This window comes from Periplaneta americana, chromosome 10, assembly GCF_040183065.1.
Source record: "Periplaneta americana isolate PAMFEO1 chromosome 10, P.americana_PAMFEO1_priV1, whole genome shotgun sequence".
In the NCBI taxonomy this organism is placed as follows: Eukaryota; Metazoa; Arthropoda; class Insecta; order Blattodea; family Blattidae; genus Periplaneta; species Periplaneta americana.
In genome coordinates, this window is record NC_091126.1 from 86574344 (window position 1) to 86593326 (window position 18983).

Below are 18983 nucleotides of genomic sequence, written 5' to 3' on the forward strand. Positions count from 1 at the left end.
CTGGTTCCTTAAAAGCCATTTGTAACTAAGTAAACGTTGCAAAAGACCCAAACACGCATTCCGCCATGATGGATCATGCAGCAAACTCGTAAAGCAGTGTTTTGATTTGTTGCACGGTTTCTGCAGCGCTGCTGCAGCGACAGTGAAGCGAATGTAATAAAAGAACGGTCTTGCTGCAGCACTTTATGTCTTGCTTAAAAAAACACACGGTTTATATCAACGAGTTAGAAAGAAACTCGTTGGTTTATATCATAGACTTACTAAATAACCGCTAGACCGCTCACTGGTGCTAGTGTCATGTTACGAAATTGAACAGTCGACGAGCGGCCATTTGTTTGGTAGAGCTGAATAAGTATGGTTCTTTCGTGTGCTGCTTTTAGTTGCAGTAATGCACACGGATGTAACGATAAAGAAGGAAGGAATATTATATTTCACTGGTTAGATAATTCTTAATTTCTACGACGATTTTTTCTCCATATTATGTTACAGAAGACAAACTATTGTACTTGCCATGTGATCTTTATACTTCAAGTTTCCTCTGAGTAAAGATTCCCTTAACCGAAAGTGGATAGGTGCAATCCGCAGAGAATTTCTACCCTACATTGAATCATTCAGTGTGTTCAACTCATTTCGAAGATAGTGATTACCAGTGGCGGCTCGTGACTTTTTAAACGCATGTGCTACAATAATAATAATAATAATAATAATAATAATAATAATAATAATAATAATAATAATAATAATAATAATAAATGAACAGTCTAACAGCTCCTTTTGAATAGTTTTCGAAGTCCCTTTGAAAACATTACTTGACTCCATGTTCTTTTACGGCATTTTCAATGCTGCTAATAAGGTCTACGAGTCCTAAAAAACACCAGGATTTTCTGATTCTTTAGATTCATCATGTCCCCTGAGGGCAAGCTCAAAGGCACCGCAGAACTTAACGCAATCAATTATTCTGGAAAGAATGTGTGTATTTTTTCTACCTGTTGGTTGTGTTTTATAACGTTATCTTGATAGGCTGTTGTTGTGGCAATATTAACTGTGCCAAGCAAGGAGAGATCTAACACATTGTTCATATGTTTCTTATTTCCACCATGGACTTTAATTAAACCGCTTTCCAATTAAACAATTAATATGGCCAAGATCTTTGACACCTGTCTTGCTAAATGCATCACTGTTTCCAAAAAGAACACAAGGAAAGCAGAAGAGTGAATTTCTAATATTACAATCACAAATCCAGTTACATGCATCATAAACATTCCTATTGAACTGTCTTGTGTATTCCCGCCTTCCGGCTCCTTTCGCTTTTTGTGTTAGGTTTAAGTCGGGGACCCGTCTACCTGTTTAATTTGTATTTTATCTTCTAGAGCAGGCCTGCACAAACAGCGCTCAACGAGCGCGCGCGCTCCTTCGAAGCGGGAGAGCGGTGTTTACTGCTCGCCGAAACGGAGAGGAAGATACGTCAGAATGACATAGACTTGCTATAGGTAGAGGAGAGGGAAACGACCACTCAGTTATCTAGTGGAGTGCAGTGTGTAGGCCTATTCTCAGTAACCGTTTCACGTTGCTTACCTACTTGTACAGTGCAGTATGGAGGAATCTAAAAGACGGAACATAACATTTAACATTTAACGATTTACAGCTCGAACTTATTGATCTTCATTGTGACCTAAGGGCTAAAGATCGTTTGAATAATACTACTAGCCTGGTTGAATTTTACAAGACTAAACATTAGCAATAATATCCACGACTGGCTGGCTGTGAAAATGATTGCTATGTTTGGCTCAACATTTATATTATTGTGAGCAACTGTTTTCTATAATCAACTTTAATAAAGGCAGGCATCGAACATCCAACTGATGTTTCATTACGACCAGTAGGCTACTGTTCCTTTCAGCTGCCAACAGCATAAAACCTCGTTTTCATGTACTGATAAATAAAAATATAACAAAATGATATTGTACATTTGAGTAGCTATAGAATTTGTATTATTTCTGTAAAATAAATATTTCTTTATTAATTAATTACAGTGCAAGATAGTTTTGTAAACACTGAACGGTAATTCATTTCATGAACACCTTGTGTACATTTTGTACGAGATCACCCCTTCTTCCAGTCCACCCTTATACAGAGCGCAGCTAATACCTGGATTCCGCTCATGGGCTGTGAGCCGGCTTGGAGAGCGCAAACCTTGTACAGGCCTGTTCTAGAGAGTTATAAAAAAATAATGTTTTTAACAAATTGTCAACTGAATTCATGTCAATGGTCCAACACTGGCACTCACTCGGAGAAGTAAGAACATAACACTTAACACAAAATAATACACCATGCAAACAACCACCCATTTCAAACACGTTTTTGAAGAACACGACTGCGTCAGCTTCCCGGTGCCGAGCCAGCGTTGCCAACCTGAACACGAGCGAGTCGGCTACAAACATCCCGAAATTCAGCTACAAAGACTGAAATTAAGCTACGCTCAAAACTTTAAGAATTTGCGTATTTGTTGTTCAATCTGCTGCGTTTAACGATGATTTCATTGCGCGTTATATTAATTTAATAAAAATGATTCGAAAGAGCTACGAATACTATTATTATTATTATTATTATTATTATTATTATTATTATTATTAATGGGGTTATTAATGTTAATATTCATAGTAATCATTATTTTTTACAAACCGAAAAATCAATACATAGGCCTAATCATCAACACACTTCTATAGGTTTGGTAAAGCGTTGCTAACCCACTCTACAAAGCATGCAGCAATATAAAAAAGGGAAAGTACCGGTATTTATTAACTCACCTAATGAAATCTAGTTGATCCTTCTGATAACACTTGCTAATACATACAAAAAAAGTCACAGTGTCCACGTGTTTACATATTTGTCTACGTATTTATAGGTACATATTTACAGTTACAATTTTGTAACACTAACACACATTGAAGAAGCCATCAACCTCTTTTTCTTCCTGTTGTTCGTCACTTGGTCCTACCTTAGGATATAACACTGACTTGTCATTGATCTTAGCATGCGATGATAACAGGAGACCAATCAGTGTGTTCGTAGCAAGCTTATTACGTGAATTAATTCCTCTGTCAGAACTCAAGATGAGATCACAACACACTACACTAAACTGCACAAAAAAGTTACATTTACTAAGTATGTCCTATCTTAGTAGAACTCGACTGACTGGAAATCGGACACATGTAAGACTGTTTTCCTTATTTCCAGTATACTGACGGGGGAAGACGCCATAAAAGAAAATAAATAACAATGAAACATAAGACTCACACATTTTGAAAACTGGCCGTTCCCGGCCTTCCCACTCATATCTCATTGCCAATTTGTTGCGACATTTTGTGCAAAACATTGTAGACCTAAACACTGTATCATCAGAAGACCTTTCGTAAAGTGCGGTATGTCTGGAGATATTTTAGAACTTTAGAGGTAGCCCTTATTCTTGAGTAATAAATAGAACCGAGGATCAATGTTATGTTTACAATGTTTTGCACCAAGTGTCGCAACAAGTGGACAATGGGATAGATATGCGTGGGAAGAGCCAGTTTTTTAAATCTAAGAGGCTTAAGTTTCATTGTTATTTGAAGTCGGAGTACGGTTATTTTTGTGGAGTAGGCGACCCCTAATAAAAACTCTGCTGTGTGCCGGGAAGTTCACCAACAGAGGAACTGTCAGGTTACTGGTTTACTTTTGGTGGGTAGGCGACCCCTAATAAACCGCCCGACGGGTGTCTGCAAATTCACGAGTACCTACAGAAATTGTCAGTTAGGTAATAAACGCTATTCACATAACAGGAAAATAAAACTGAAAATAGCAATGCTATCCTTGCCATAAATGTGGGTCACATTGTTCAGAATTCAGTCTGTGACACAAAGTTTCTACCGGTATATTTTCGTAATTTTAATGAGGAAGTGAGGAAATTCTGGTGGGTATTAATATGAGAAAATAAATTTGTTGAAAGAAAGTGTTTACACATAAAAGTAGAGTATTCACACATGGTCGCTCGATTGAATCTCAATTCGGCTACATTTTGACATTCGACTACGACCATTCTGCTACAAGCTACATGACTAAAAATTAAGCTACGTTTAGCCGAATTCGGCCACGGTTGGCAACGTGCCGACCACGTGTAGTATCCCCAACCCTCTTGTTCAAACAATAGACAATCCGCAATTCAAAACAGCTAAAATGCATATATTTACAAAGGTAAATATGTATGTCTAATTTTATGAACTAGAAGAATTGAAAACAACGACTAAAAACCAAATTTCTAATAGAAAAAAGAAATGTTTGTAATTAAATATATTATTTTAATAACTTAAGTTTTAGGTACTAAATACGTAAGTTGGCTATTCTGTCTGGCTACTCCTCCGTGAGCACAAGAGGGAGAGCAGTTTCTTGAGGTTTTCGGTGCTTGCGGGGAAGTGAAAAGGGTAACTGGAGCATGTGCATTCCTCCTTTTCGACATCTTTCTAGTGCTTAGCATATCTCGCACTACAGTGGAGGGTGGATGATGAAACGTGACAAGGCGGAAGATTCAAATGGTTTAACAATAGAAAACGGAAACATACGTTAACTATTGCAATTAAAATTAATATTTTTGAGGTTTTTAAAATAAAAAAATCTCTTTCTCCCTTACATTTATTATGAGCACATAAGGACCGGCCGCCCCTGGTGATTACCGTTATTATACACTGTTATTGTCCTTCACTCACTCTATATCATTCATTTTCTTCAAACAGCTGTTGTTTCAGTGCATACATGACTAATAAAATTATTCACCGAACTTAAACATACAGAAACTGCATAAATTATAAAAATATATATTTTTAATATAACTGATTGAAAGTAATTCTTGTCTTAGTTACGGATTAATGAAACAACTTCTTATCCTATTCCTCCTGCTACTGCTATTATTACTGCTACTATTTCTGCTACTACTTTTTTTGACTTCATGCAGCAGTTTAACTTACAGATTGAATTAAAACGTTGACATATTAATTCTTTTATTAACCGTGATTATGAATGTTCACATTCAGAATTCCTATGAAAATGATGCAAGTCTGAACACAGTACCTATGTCTGACAGCCAGGGTTGTCGGGTATCCCAATTTAGGCGGGATTCTCCCAATTTCCTGGTCGAGTCCCGATTAAAGGGAGTCGGGATTGACAAAAATCCCGATTTTACAGATATTAGCCTTGAACATATTTAAACAAATTAGTCTGTATTTCCCATTATCCGATATTTTATTTATATATTGACTCAAATGGTATCATTGTAAACATAGAGATAATCCGCGGATATTTAGGAAGTCTACGAGGTAGCCCAGCTGATTGCCGTAAGGCAATTAAACTCGCAAAATAATACTTCTTCTAGTTCTACCGCAATGTTGATTATTCCGTTCCGGTCCCTAGTCGCTGTTCTCGCAATTAGTAAACATTGCGTATTTCAAGTGCGTTGACTGGCAAGAAAGATAACGTTTTGATATCGTACTTTACACTAATAACAGAGACATACAATTGCTGCGTTTTGTAGTTTAGTGAACTATGTTTAAACATGGATTCATCGTCGGATATTTCTATCTCCCGTGACTGCAGATGAAATTCTCGATATAATAAAAAAACTAAAAAATAATCTTTCCTGTGGACCTGATGACATTCCGGATGGTATTGTAAAGAAATGTGCCGTACTACTAGTAGCTCCACTAGTAAACATCTGCAATTCATCTTTAATTAGTGGTAAATTTCCCGAACAATTCAAACTCGCAAAAGTATGTCCTATATTTAAGAAGGGAGATAAACAAAATATTAACAACTATAGGCCGATATCTCTATTATCTACATTCTCCAAAATCCTTGAAAAAGTTATGTATAATAGATTAGTTCGGTTTTTAGATTGCAATGGTGCACTATCTAATGCTCAATTTGGATTTCAAAAATGCAAAGGAATTAATAACGCCATATTCACTTTCACGGAATTTATTCTAAATTCAAAAGACAACAAGAATCAAACAGTTGGGCTATTCCTGGACCTGAGCAAAGCATTTGACACAGTTGACCACATGGTACTGATCCAGAAACTACAATGGTTTGGCATAAGGGGGTTAGCTAAAAGTTGGTTTGTTTCTTACCTAAGTGCAAGGCAACAATTTGTTGAAATAGGCTCAATGAAATCATATCCCACTATCATGAAAAGCGGGGTGCCCCAGGGTTCCATACTTGGCCCAATCCTATTTCTCCTGTATATAAACGACCTTCCCTCAAGGATAACACAAGCTAAAACCGTTCTCTTTGCAGATGACACCAATATTGTTTTCAATGCTCTTGATAAAAATAATTTACAGGAGAAAATAAATGAAACCTCAAGACAACTAGAACAGTGGTTAGCTAGCAATAGACTAAAACTGAATGTCAGTAAAACCGTTTGTATGTATTTCAGTCAGAAACAACTACATGACTCCATTGAAATACTACTTAATAATACTGGGATAAAGGACGTCGATTGTACAACATTTTTAGGGATATGGATTGATTCCAACCTCACGTGGGAAAGTCATATTCAATTCTTAACTGATAAACTAAGTCGTTTGTGTTATGCTTTCCGTGTCCTAACCAATATAACTCCCAAGGGACTACTTAGAGCGGTTTACTTTGGCTATGTTCACTCTGTATTATCATATGGGATAATTATCTGGGGGTCGTCATCAAAACTTGCACAAGTGTTTAGACTGCAAAAGAGAATATTGAAAATTATAAAGAAAGTACCTATTCGCTCGGATAGTAAAAAAAATATTCAAAGAGTTTGATATTTTGCCCCTACCTTGTATTTACATTCTTGAAACAGTCTGTTTCATCCACCAAAATTATGATAGTTTTAAAATAAACTCTGATTATCACAACTACAGCACAAGAACATGCAATAATTTACATTTTAATCATCATAGGTTATCCAAAAGTCTCAATAGCTTATCACATACAGGGATAAGACTTTACAACAAACTCCCTGTTGAAACTAAAGCCCTTAACTATGCTAGATTTAAAAAGTCAGTGAAACATATTTTACTTTTCCACATGCTTTTTACTGTCAATGAGTATCTTAGTTTAGCACTCCAAATTTAGCTTACAGTAGTTAGTATCTCCTTTTGTGTTTACTGCTCTTCTTTTCTATCTGATTCATGTCTGGGGTGAGACTGCCCAAGAAGATAAGGAAACCAAGAACCTTGTACAAGTAATGGTCTGAAGAAAACTGTGGAGAATTGATTTCATTACTGAATGTGTTGATTGTATATTATTTGTATATTATTGTAGACATCTTGTATGTCGGAATAACATGTATGTAACCGCATATTTATTATGTATTCACTCTGACGATGCCATGAAATCATTGTATTTCCTAAGGCTAATAAATGTCTGTCTGTCTGTCTGTCTGTCTGTCTGTCTGTCTGTCTGTCTGTCTGTCTGTCTGTCTGTCTGTCTGTCTGTCTGTCTGTCTGTCTGTCTGTCTGTCTGTCTGTCTGTCTGTCTGTCTGTCTGTCTGTCTGTCTGTCTGTCTGTCTGTCTGTCTGTCTGTCTGTCTGTCTGTCTGTCTGTCTGTCTGTCTGTCTGTCTGTCTGTCTGTCTGTCTGTCTGTCTGTCTGTCTGTCTGTCTGTCTGTCTGTCTGTCTGTCTGTCTGTCTGTCTGTCTGTCTGTCTGTCTGTCTGTCTGTCTGTCTGTCTGTCTGTCTGTCTGTCTGTCTGTCTGTCTGTCTGTCTGTCTGTCTGTCTGTCTGTCTGTCTGTCTGTCTGTCTGTCTGTCTGTCTGTCTGTCTGTCTGTCTGTCTGTCTGTCTGTCTGTCTGTCTATCTATCTATCTATCTATCTATCTATCTATCTATCTATCTATCTATCTATCTATCTATCTATCTATCTATCTATCTATCTATCTATCTATCTATCTATCTATCTATCTATCTATCTATCTATCTATCTATCTATCTATCTATCTAGTGAAACTGTTGCAGTACCGGTTCCAAAATTAATTTATTAGCAAATTGTTAAAACATAGGCTATTCGCGGTCAGTAAAAGAAAAAATTATTGTAGTGTTCATTGCACTCTGTGTCTTTCGTATTTTAGTGTTTCTCACGGAGGCGAATAGGCCTATTACATTAAAAAGCACGTGAACACTATGCATAATACTGCCATAAATCTTATGATAGGCTAAATTGTTGACAAGTCTAATGTCTTAGGTTAGCTTCTGATATCCCGACTTCCCTCGCAGAAAACCTAGCATCTCTGCTGACAGTAGAAACACGGTATTAAAGGTATCACGAAGGAAGTATTGTTCCTTTAAACAAAAACATTTAGCTTTCGGATACGCAATAAAACACGTATTCAAATAGCGGTTTCGAAATCCCTCGCGTTTTCTACCTAACAAATGGCGGCTTTCTGCCGCTTTCTTCAATTTGGGAACATATTTCTCAGTTCTCCGCTACGGCGTGGTACGGGCTCGGTTTATATAATACAAAAAAAAAAAAGTGTAAATTTGGCGCCAATCAACACTAGCGTAGCCAACTCGACTCTTCAAAAACCGCTAAGAAACAGTGCAGAAACCGCTACATTGCTATACTGTCAGTGTAAAATGAAATCAATTTGCCGCTATGAGTGTAAAAAAATATCCGCTAAATCCCTGTATCAGCATGATACAAATTTAATAAATTTTAACCACTAAACGAACACAGAAAAACGCTAGATCTAGCGGGAAAACTGCTGTATTGGCAACACTGATCAACGTAAAGACAATCGAAAGTCAATTTCAAAGCAGGGTAACCAATTAGTAAAATCCCACACGTTAAAGAGAAATTTTCCGCATTCCAATCTTTTTTCAAAGCTATAAGTTATAAGTTGTAGCTCTGACATTTCTAACACTAATAAAGGGTGTAAAGCAGTGGCGGCGGATTCACTGAGGCAAGCGAGGCCGGGCCTCAGTTACTTGGCTTAACTGAAATCAAATTTTGTGTTTTATATAATATTAGTTATTTGAATGAAGCATATATCGCTGTAGAAGCATTTGAAAACTTTGTGATGTATATAGACCTGTTTTGCAGTAAAATTTGTTCCTGAGGCCAGGATCGTTCGTGCCGGGTCTGGCTTCTGCATTTATTATGTTTTCGCGGGCTTTGAGGTCTCACTTGAAAAGTTGTAGTTGAGGCACAATTCGTCTGGCCTTGTGGCCTGGTCAGCTATCACTCCTCCCATCCATGGACCGGTCATAAGGGTGGAATGGGGTAGGTACAGCAGTGGTGATTTGTCTTCCTAAATATGCCATAAGTAACATAAAAATTCCCGCTCTTTGGCAGGCAGAGACCCACACTGTTCTCTCCCCTTATGTCCCAGTTTATGACTTAAGCGAGGGTGCTGTACTATTGTACTTCGTAGTACAGTAGTGAGTCTGGTGCAATGTTGTTATGTTATGTTATGTTTTATTTAACGACGCTCGCAACTGCAGAGGTTATATCAGCGTCGCCGGATGTGCCGGAATTTTGTCCAGCAGGAGTTCTTTTACATGCCAGTAAATCTACTGACATGAGCCTGTCACATTTAAGCACACTTAAATGCCATCGACCTGGCCCGGGATCGAACCCGCAACCTTGGGCATAGAAGGCCAGCGCTATACCAACTTGCCAACCAGGGCGATTTGTTATGTGTTTTGCGAAAATATAAACAGAAACAAATGTGAGAAATAATGATGATGTAGTTAATTTATTGTTAGTGTCCTTCTTCGAGAAGAAATAATATTAAAAGAAAGGAAGTTTTAAATAAAGAGATAACCTACCGAGATACCTACGACATCGCTGACAATTTTTCTGACAGACAATTTAAAACGCGAGTTTCTATTGCATCCTGGTATGAGCAACATAAATGATTAAGTGGTAATGTGATGTAAAATAAACTTTTCTGTTGGCCTTATTTGTTGCTGTCAAAGGAAAAAAATGAAAAGAAAAAGAAGAAAGGGGAATTTCAACACATAATATGGGTTGCTTCATCACACTCAAACAATGATTGAAACTCACAGCATAACTTATTTGGTGAGTGATATTATTTTTGATTAATAATAATAATAATAATAATAATAATAATACAGTAATAGTGATATTAATAATATAACAATAATTAATATCATGACTAAACATTTCCATTCGGAGGTACTTAAAACATTTGCATCTGACCTCACCGAGGATTTAGATCACCGGCCGCTGCTGGTGTAAAGGTCAGTTGACATTAGGATACTAAGTGGTAGAGTATACTAACCTACCTTTTTCTCCAAAATATTTTACTTTTCCACTTTTAGTAATCAAATCTTTGATAGAAGAGATTTTAACAATGAACATAGCACGCCATCGCAGTGCTGCTCTATTGTCTCGTGTATTATCCGGAGATCAGGAGCGAATCTATCTACTTGGCGCCTCTAGGCAGAGAAAAATATTTCTGCCCCTTATTTCGCTCCATATATGTAATTTGGATCAAGTGAAATAATTGATTCCGCGTTACTATTACTGTTTTTAATACCGACTAGGATAAACCACACACTCCACTATTTTCCGTACCTACTGTTCGCCACATTATTACACTCTGATGTATCTAGGCCCGAACTGAAACAAGCTGTTTATTTTTTAAATAGCACATCTATTTTTGCGTTTTTTTTCTCACAATTTCCTCTTTTTTATTTCCTTGTCTTTCGCCAGTTTCCGGTACTGTTGTTTTGTCAACTGTTAGAAGACAGATCTGGACCCCCAAGTGACACCATTAAGGCATCACTCATAAAGCAACTAGGCCAGGAGATAATGGGGTAGGGTGAACAGTTCCTTTCCCCCTCCACTGCATACATCGCTGACTAGCTACAAATTGCACTAATCACATTTCAGATGCAGTTCTTCCTCTGACACATATCAAGTGAGATGGTACTGTCTGATAATAGATTTACTTACATATCAGCCAGAATTTCAATCAGAGGGGTTTCCGGTATTGGGAACCACTTAGCTTTTTCCGAATGTCACTCATTATAATGAATATTAAAATATAAATCACTTAGGTACAAAACAACTGCACTCTTTACCGTTTCACATTAAACTGAACTGCCAAGCGTCCGACAGTTACAATGGCTGGCGGTATTTTCTTTGAATTTAAGTCTGAATGGGCAGTATTGAGTGTTGATACTGGCTACTCTTATGACAGAGTTATACAGTGAAACTCCACAAATAGACACAGCAATGGTCCGTGTGCGAGACGAGGTTCGAACTCTGTCTACGGAGTACTGCGGATATTGGTAAACATAAGGGCTGTACAGCTGTCAAAAGAAAAAGTGGCCGCTCTCCTGAAACAAAGTTCCCTTCGGGTATCTTCGCTACAATTCGGAGACAGGCGATGTTACATGTTGTTGGACCACGTTGCCTGATATCTACAGTTATAATTGAAGTATTCTTTGTGTTATTCGATAGCGTAATGGTAGCGTTCGGGCCTCTTATTCATGAGGACCTGCGTTCGACTACAACCTCGTGCTTTTTATGTTCTTTTTTATTCTGTTTTTGAGAGAGACAAACTATACATAATGGCTCCTTTCTCTTTTACGATTATTTTAGTAATTAACATCAGGTTCATTAATATATTATGTCATGACTTTATCATTATGATAATGTGGCTGCAAATGGAAATAAAAAAGATTTTATTCTCAATAAAAATATCTTTCGTGGCATAAACAAACAAATTTACTGGCATCGGCCTTAAAACATTCAAACAATTAAGCGTTCAAAAAACAAAACAAAAAGCCACAATTCAATATTTAGTCTATCTTCCTCTTATCTCGATCATCTTGCAGTCGAGTGGGCATGGAATTGACTAGTCTTTGCAAATAGCGACTGTTTTTAGACACGATATTCCAGGCATTCTGAACATACCCACATACATAAGTGTTCTGTCCATGGGCAGGTCTTTCATTGCAAACCCAGCAATCTCCAATTTTTCCTATTTTCTGCCTTCCTCTTAGTCTCCGCATATGATCCACGTATGCTAATGTCGTCTATTATTCTTTTCAACCAGAGACCCAACCAATTCCTTTTTCTCTTTCTAATCAGTTTCAGCATCATTCTTTCTTCACTCACTTTTTCAAACACAATTTTATTTCTTATTCTGTCTGTCCACTTCACACGCACCATTCTTCTCCACGTCCACATTTCAAATGCTTCAATTTGTTTCTCTTCATTTCGTCGTAATGTCCATGTTCCTTCCCCATACAATGCCACACTCCACACAAAGCACTTCACTAGTCTCTTCCTTAGTTCTTTTTCCAGAGGTCCGCAGAAGATCCTTCTTCTTCTATTAAAAGCTTCCTTTGTTCATGTTTGTAGTTTTTCTTGGGAAGGATAGGCCTAAATGCGGTAACATCCCGTTGCTTTCCGCACACCACTATCTCTTTCGCATCTTATTAAATTCCAGGGGGCCCAAGTGTGGAGATGAGGAGAGTGGATTTGACTAATTGGGCCCTCCGGACTTCACCGAAAGTCACGGCAAGGGTTAAATATTAATTCTATCAGGATGTTTGACCCGATCAGAGACTGGGAAATCTCAATTAGCCTTTGCCCCCCGCATCCTGGACTAGCTTCTACGAATCATCAGAAAATCTTAGAGTGTGATTGGGCCAATTTTTCCGAAAATGTTTCCACACTTTTGCCCTCGTAGCTCAGCGGACGAACGTCGGAATTTAGATGTCAACGTCTCAGGTTCAATTCCTCGTTACTCCTTTTCATTTTATTGTGGTTCAAGATAGTATAATGTAATAATACAAAAAGAAAAACTAATAGCAGTATTATGCAACTGGATTTTTCCAAACCTAATATTAAATTTATGTTATTTATATCGCTAAAGAACGATTAAAATATAAATAACTTGAATATTATTTATACAGTATCACTAAAGAACGATAACAGAATATAAATGATAAATATCAGTTTGTTTAATTAATATAAGATATTATATAATACGTATTCAATTATCTAAATAAAATAACCTATTTTACAAAGAAAGATGGTTATTTGTGTTATAATAATTACTTACATTAAATACAGATTATTTATATTGCGAAAGAACAATAACAATATAAATAACTTGAATATTATTTTATAATGCTAATGAAGGAAAACAGAATATAAATGATAACTTGAATATTATTTATATCGCTAAAGAACGATAACAATATAAAAAACGTGAATATTATTCATATCGGAATTTCACAGATTTATTACAGATGTATTTAAGAAATTGTAGAAGAATAGTAATTAGTAACAGTGTCCTATTTATTCTTCTTGGAGCCAAATTTGTAACTTTTAAAAGTGTGGTTACTATGTTGAAGTGTATGTGTTGTAACGGATGCTTGATTTGTTATGTATGTGAGTCAGTTATGGGATGCTTGATGTCGTCGCAATGTCGTAATTATAGTTTGATTGTGTTTGTGTGACTATTGTGTATTAATTTATGATGTATGGTACGGAAAGCAGCATATCTGTGTTATAGAAGTGTTACGTATGTGTGTTGTTAATGTTTTTGTATGTTTCAAATTGATAACTGATATTTGTTTTGTAATCGCAATGTCTAATTTACGGATTGTTTATGTTTTGTTTACATCGCGTAAGCTAATTTAATTTTCTTTTCCATTTCTCTTTATGCTTATCTTTTTTGTGTATAAAACTATAGCCCTAACATACATATGTAAAATAGGGCTAACCCCCATTGGAGATACAATAATAATTATTATTCATATCGTTATAAAACGATAACAGAATACAAATGATGACTTGAATTTTATTCATATCTCTAAAGAACGATAACAAAATATAAATAACGTGATATCCATAAAGAACGATAACTGGATATAAATGATAATTTGAATATCATTTACATCGCTAAAGAACGATTAAAAATAAAATGAAAACTTGAAGAAGGCCCGAACCCACAACCTTTGAATCATTAAACAAGCACTCCACCGCTGGTCTACGAGGCGCAGATATGGAACACTTTCATAGTTCCGGAACTGCTTGTACAAGCACATGCATCGTGTAACATCGCCGCGACCCGAAGTGGACTTTGAAAATATTCGCTGTTCACGAGTGCGGCCACTTTTTTTTTTTGACAACTGTACAATGTTTTTTTTTATGGCGTGCGGCCCGAAACATAAATAATTAACGTACATAATTTTAAATAATATATTGCAGTATATGCAAAATATATAACAAAACAAATCCGTGATTAAGTATATTATATACGTGATACATCTGAAACATAAAACAAACTTCTGGAGGAAAAAACTCTCAAAATGTATCTACATACATTTCATTTCAAAACTTCCTATTCTGAATAACTAGTTAATTAAATTGAATTAAATTTAAACAAAAAAAAAAAAAACACAAATTTAGATATTGAGCGGGAAGTGTTAAACAAGGCTTAATTGCATTTTAGATTTCACCTCCCACCTCCAGCCACTCTCGCTTTGAAATTTCAAATGGCACCCCTATATTTTTATATGGCGACCTGGATTATTGTTATTGTTGATTAGGGCTGCAGAAAATAAAGCTACAAAAATTTATTGAGCATTTCTTGTAATAGTTGTGTTTGTGAATTAAATTATTTTAAAATGGAGTATACCCTTCAAAAGAGAACATAAATCATCCTTACTGATTAAATTTAGTAAATTACACAAAATAAGCTGTGTTTTCATCCTTCAATCGACTGATAATACAAAGCTCCTTATAATCACTACAGAATGCCTCGTATTTAGATTAATTTTGTTTTATCCCATGCACTGTTCTAATCGAAATGTCAAATTCTTGAGTGATGGCTCTGATTGATTCACTTTTTTTAAACCGTTCCAATATTTGTAACTTCTACTTCAAAATAAGTACACATTTTTCGTTTCCTGCCATGCTGTCAACGTGTACGAGTATCTGCATACTACTGCACTGGTTCAACTGGTTAGCCCTGTGCAGCGCGGGACAGGGTGAGTTGACTTACCTTGTGTCGTGATGAATACGAGAGTGAGCGTCTATTTGTGGAGTGTCTATTTGTGGAGTTCCACTGTAGACGTCTCTCATCACGAAGATTATGATTGCGAGCAACGAGATTTGTCTTCCTAACGTATCGTAATATAATACCAGTAAGTTCTTTAATGTTATCACGTGAGACTCTGGCGATGAGAGGGCATAACATTGAAAAAAAAATGTGCTGTGATCGCTTTGTGACACTATTATTGAAAAACTGTCCTTTTCCCTTTGACAGACCGCTGATTAAATTTGAATTGATTGTTGCGAATGTTATTCATATCCTTTTCATTGTGCGTTTAAGTTCATGTACTCTTTTAGAGAGTTATGAATAAAATAAAAAAAATAAAATGATTAACAGTAATAGGTTAAAAGCCGCCCCCTCAAATCTACCACCCTAGGCAGCTGCCTAGGCCTAAATACGCCCCTGCCGGAGATTGCACTTTTTTCACGAGTCGTCAATGGAAACTATACAATGTGTACGTTACTAAGCTGAACCAACGAGTTATATTACTATTACTTGTAGCCTCTACAACGCCTTCTGGTGAAAACAATTGAACATTAGTCAGCCATTATTAAAACTGCAAATAACCTCTTAGCATGCAAAATAATAATTAAAGAATGATACTAATAGAAGTTACTCATAACTCACCACATTTATTGAAACGATAAGATACTTACTGTTAACATTGTTATCAAAACCAACAGGAGCCACAGCTTGCTACACTTCTTTTCACGTGATGGACACATTGTGTAGTCTAATATACAGTAATTTGAAACAAAATATATTAATTTCACGCGTTTTTCGCAACTAGACTGAGGCTTTTGGAGAATAAAACTATTATTACATTTGACGCAATAATGACAAATTGTGTGTGATGGAAATGCTGAGTTTCCTCTTTGTTAGCAAAAAGAACCCTACGTATTAATAAATAGAAAATTCAAATAGGCCCTATAAACACAATAAATACTAAACTCTTGATGGTACAAACTTATTAAATATATATTTCGCTTATGCCCAGTCCGTCTTATCTTATATTTCTCTGGTGAAATGCAACCTGCATTCAAAGGGTTTAATAATCCAGAAACGAATATTACGATTTACGGTACTTTTAATTTAAATCCAAGGGAATGAGACATTCTTTGAAATTTTAAAGTCTTAACCATTTATTTATTTACTTATTTACGTTTTTATTTATTTACTTATTTACATATTTATTTATTTATAAATCAGCTTTTTACAAAAACAATAGCGAAATGTTTAAATTAAATATTAATGTATCCGAATAATAATAATAATAATAATAATTATTATTATTATTATTATTATTATTATTATTATTATTTAATAGAAACGTTGTGAAATACTATTATTGAAACTATATCATACAAGAATACGGAATGAATTATTCATCGAAAACTACGGGACAACTTATTATTCAAAGTTTCCCTTTGTTTCCGTTAGCAACATTATAACTACAACCTAATTACCACTTGATATAATTTCAAATTTATAATAAGAAATTTAAGGTGGTGTTAAAGGATTATTTGTTTTCATAATACTCGCATCAAGAATTTCATTACAATTATATATGATGACATATTCATCCGTACATTTTACAAACCTACAAAATAATATACACCAAAACAACTATCCTTTATGAAGCTTACGCCCTTATTTAAAATAAGATATATCTTCTGTTTTGTTGGTTCTGTGTCTGCAGTCGTATGCTGAACACACAGCCGGCATTGTTCCAGGATTAAAAAAATTCTTTTACACCAAATTGACAATGTTGACACGTGTTAAGCACAGCATATTCTGTTTCTCTATGACCAAACAAAAAATGGCGGTCCACAATACAGCCAGCTTCCGTAGAGAGCGCTTATCAAAATGTATACAGCCTCTCTATAGTATTATAACTCGAGCCGAACTAATGGCGTCGTCAAAGATGCAGGGGGGACAGCAGCCCCCCCAGTCAACTTAATGATGAAAGAAAATAAAAGGAAAAACAAAGATAGAGAACTTACGAAAAATAGTTTATAACTAAAAGTCTGTTTGTTATTGTATTAAAGAAAGTAAAGAATGCTGGAATATACGATTAAATTCCGGAATACTCTGGAAAGCCAGTCCACAAACGAAGTATTATGCAACCCTTCTAAAAGCCTGTATGACGTGTGTGATATAGCCCCATCCACGTTTCCTGATAGACCGAGGAGTTGACCAACGATCTGCGTGTGCTCTCTCAGACGTCAGCTGTTCTACCGATTTCCACCAGATTTGATGTATTTATGTATTCTGTGATCGTCTGCGTGGTTTTAGATTTTTTGTGCAGTACCAGGGTATTTAATCGGCGCACTTCAGGCACAAATCAGTCAGTGTGAATTATACAGTCAGCCAGTGATTTGAACTCAGTGTCAAGTGTTTAAGGTTGAAATGCCATAAAAATTACCACTACGTGACGCCGCAGGGTGATGCAACACCGCCTCAGTCTGGGAGTTTTAGTTCAACTTCATCAGATTCACACTGAGAATATGAAACATCGGTATTAGGAAATTCTTTGGTACGCACCTTTTTATCTTATAATATTATAATAAAAATTTAGGGATCGAAGCTAACAAGCTATTGTGGTTAATGAAACTAGTCAGGAATAATGTTTTCATACATCCTCATGGAATGTACTGGTTGTTGCAACATGTTTGTTATAACTTTGACAATACGAGTATACTGTTTGCACTTAATTTGAAAAGGAAAAAGCCAGATGGAGATGGGAGTGGTAGTGACGAAGACGAACAAGATACCAATGTGTCAACTAAGGCTACACAAGAGGCAATCCCTTCTACTTCGGATGATGCGGGACCCAGATCCAGCTGTACGACGCACAGTGGTTCATTTTCCCGAATTTCTGGCCAAAACTCCAAAACTGAAACATATAAGAGAGGGTTGTTTGTTGTCTTAAGTTGAAGAGGAAGGAGAGGGCATGTAGACATCGAATATCTTATCTCCCATCTCCAGTCCTGTGCTTGTAAATACTTGGCTGAAAATGCATCTCTCCTGGACAATGCAGTTGCTAAGTTTGCATGGTGAAAGAAAGGTCGTTTTTGAAGTGTTATAAATAAGTGGTACAAGTGTGAAACTAAAAGCTGAAGCATGGATTCGATTCCTGGAGGTATGTAGAATATTTAACATAGTTTTAATTAATTACCTAATTAACTAACCGCATTTAGATATTAAATAATATAATCACGTTGTTTGTGGTTGAAAATGTGAAAACGGCGGATTCACGGACGTTAAAAGTTATCGGTCCTGTGAGGTCCTGTCAAGTTTCTCATTACAAATCATACATATATGTGGATGCTTTTCATGTGCCAATAAAGAAAGTCTGCCTCCAACTCCCACTGGGCCCACTAACTCGAATTTAGTTTTGAAGTGCGCACAATGTCTTTGCGTTGTAATACAAGGGAGGATCGGAAAGTAACGCATAACAATTATTTAACGGAATACAATTTTGATTAGGACGTTAAAATTTGGCAGATAGTTAGTTTGAATCTTGCACTACATACAGGAATGATTCGATTGAATGTCACCCTGGTGAAACGAGCTGTAACTACTGAGTAAGAATGACACGTTTTCTACCATCGTTCACTTGTGAAAGGCAGCGAGGTGTAGTCCCTTTCCTTTTCCTTTTCTTTCTTTTTTTTTTTTTTTTTTTTTTTTGCGAAAAACAAAAACTCCGAGTGAAATTCACAGGGAAATATTGGAGGTGTATGGCGCTTGATTGTCTGAACCATAGCAATATCTCCAGGTAATGTAGGTTCTTCGAAGAAGTCCGCCGACGAAGCACGTTCCGGCCGACCAGTGACCGCTGCAACACCACCCAATGTCAGAGGTATCATTA

General features: G+C 36.2%; 1 protein-coding gene across 4 annotated transcripts in view; it reads right to left on the bottom strand.

The window, feature by feature from the left end:
* The window catches only part of LOC138707859 (uncharacterized), a 234955-nt gene that overhangs the window by 176855 nt on the left and 39117 nt on the right, over positions 1–18983 (bottom strand). Inside the window, exon 1 of one of the 4 annotated variants that reach the window (XM_069837848.1) lies at positions 2808–2914. The exons of 1 other annotated variant lie outside the window; for it this stretch is intronic. The gene's annotated coding sequence lies outside the window, so the exon portion shown is untranslated. Of the gene's footprint in view, positions 1–2148; positions 2392–2807; positions 2915–18983 lie in introns of those variants that run through there. 2 more of the 4 variants (XM_069837845.1, XM_069837847.1) reach the window with 2 other exon arrangements.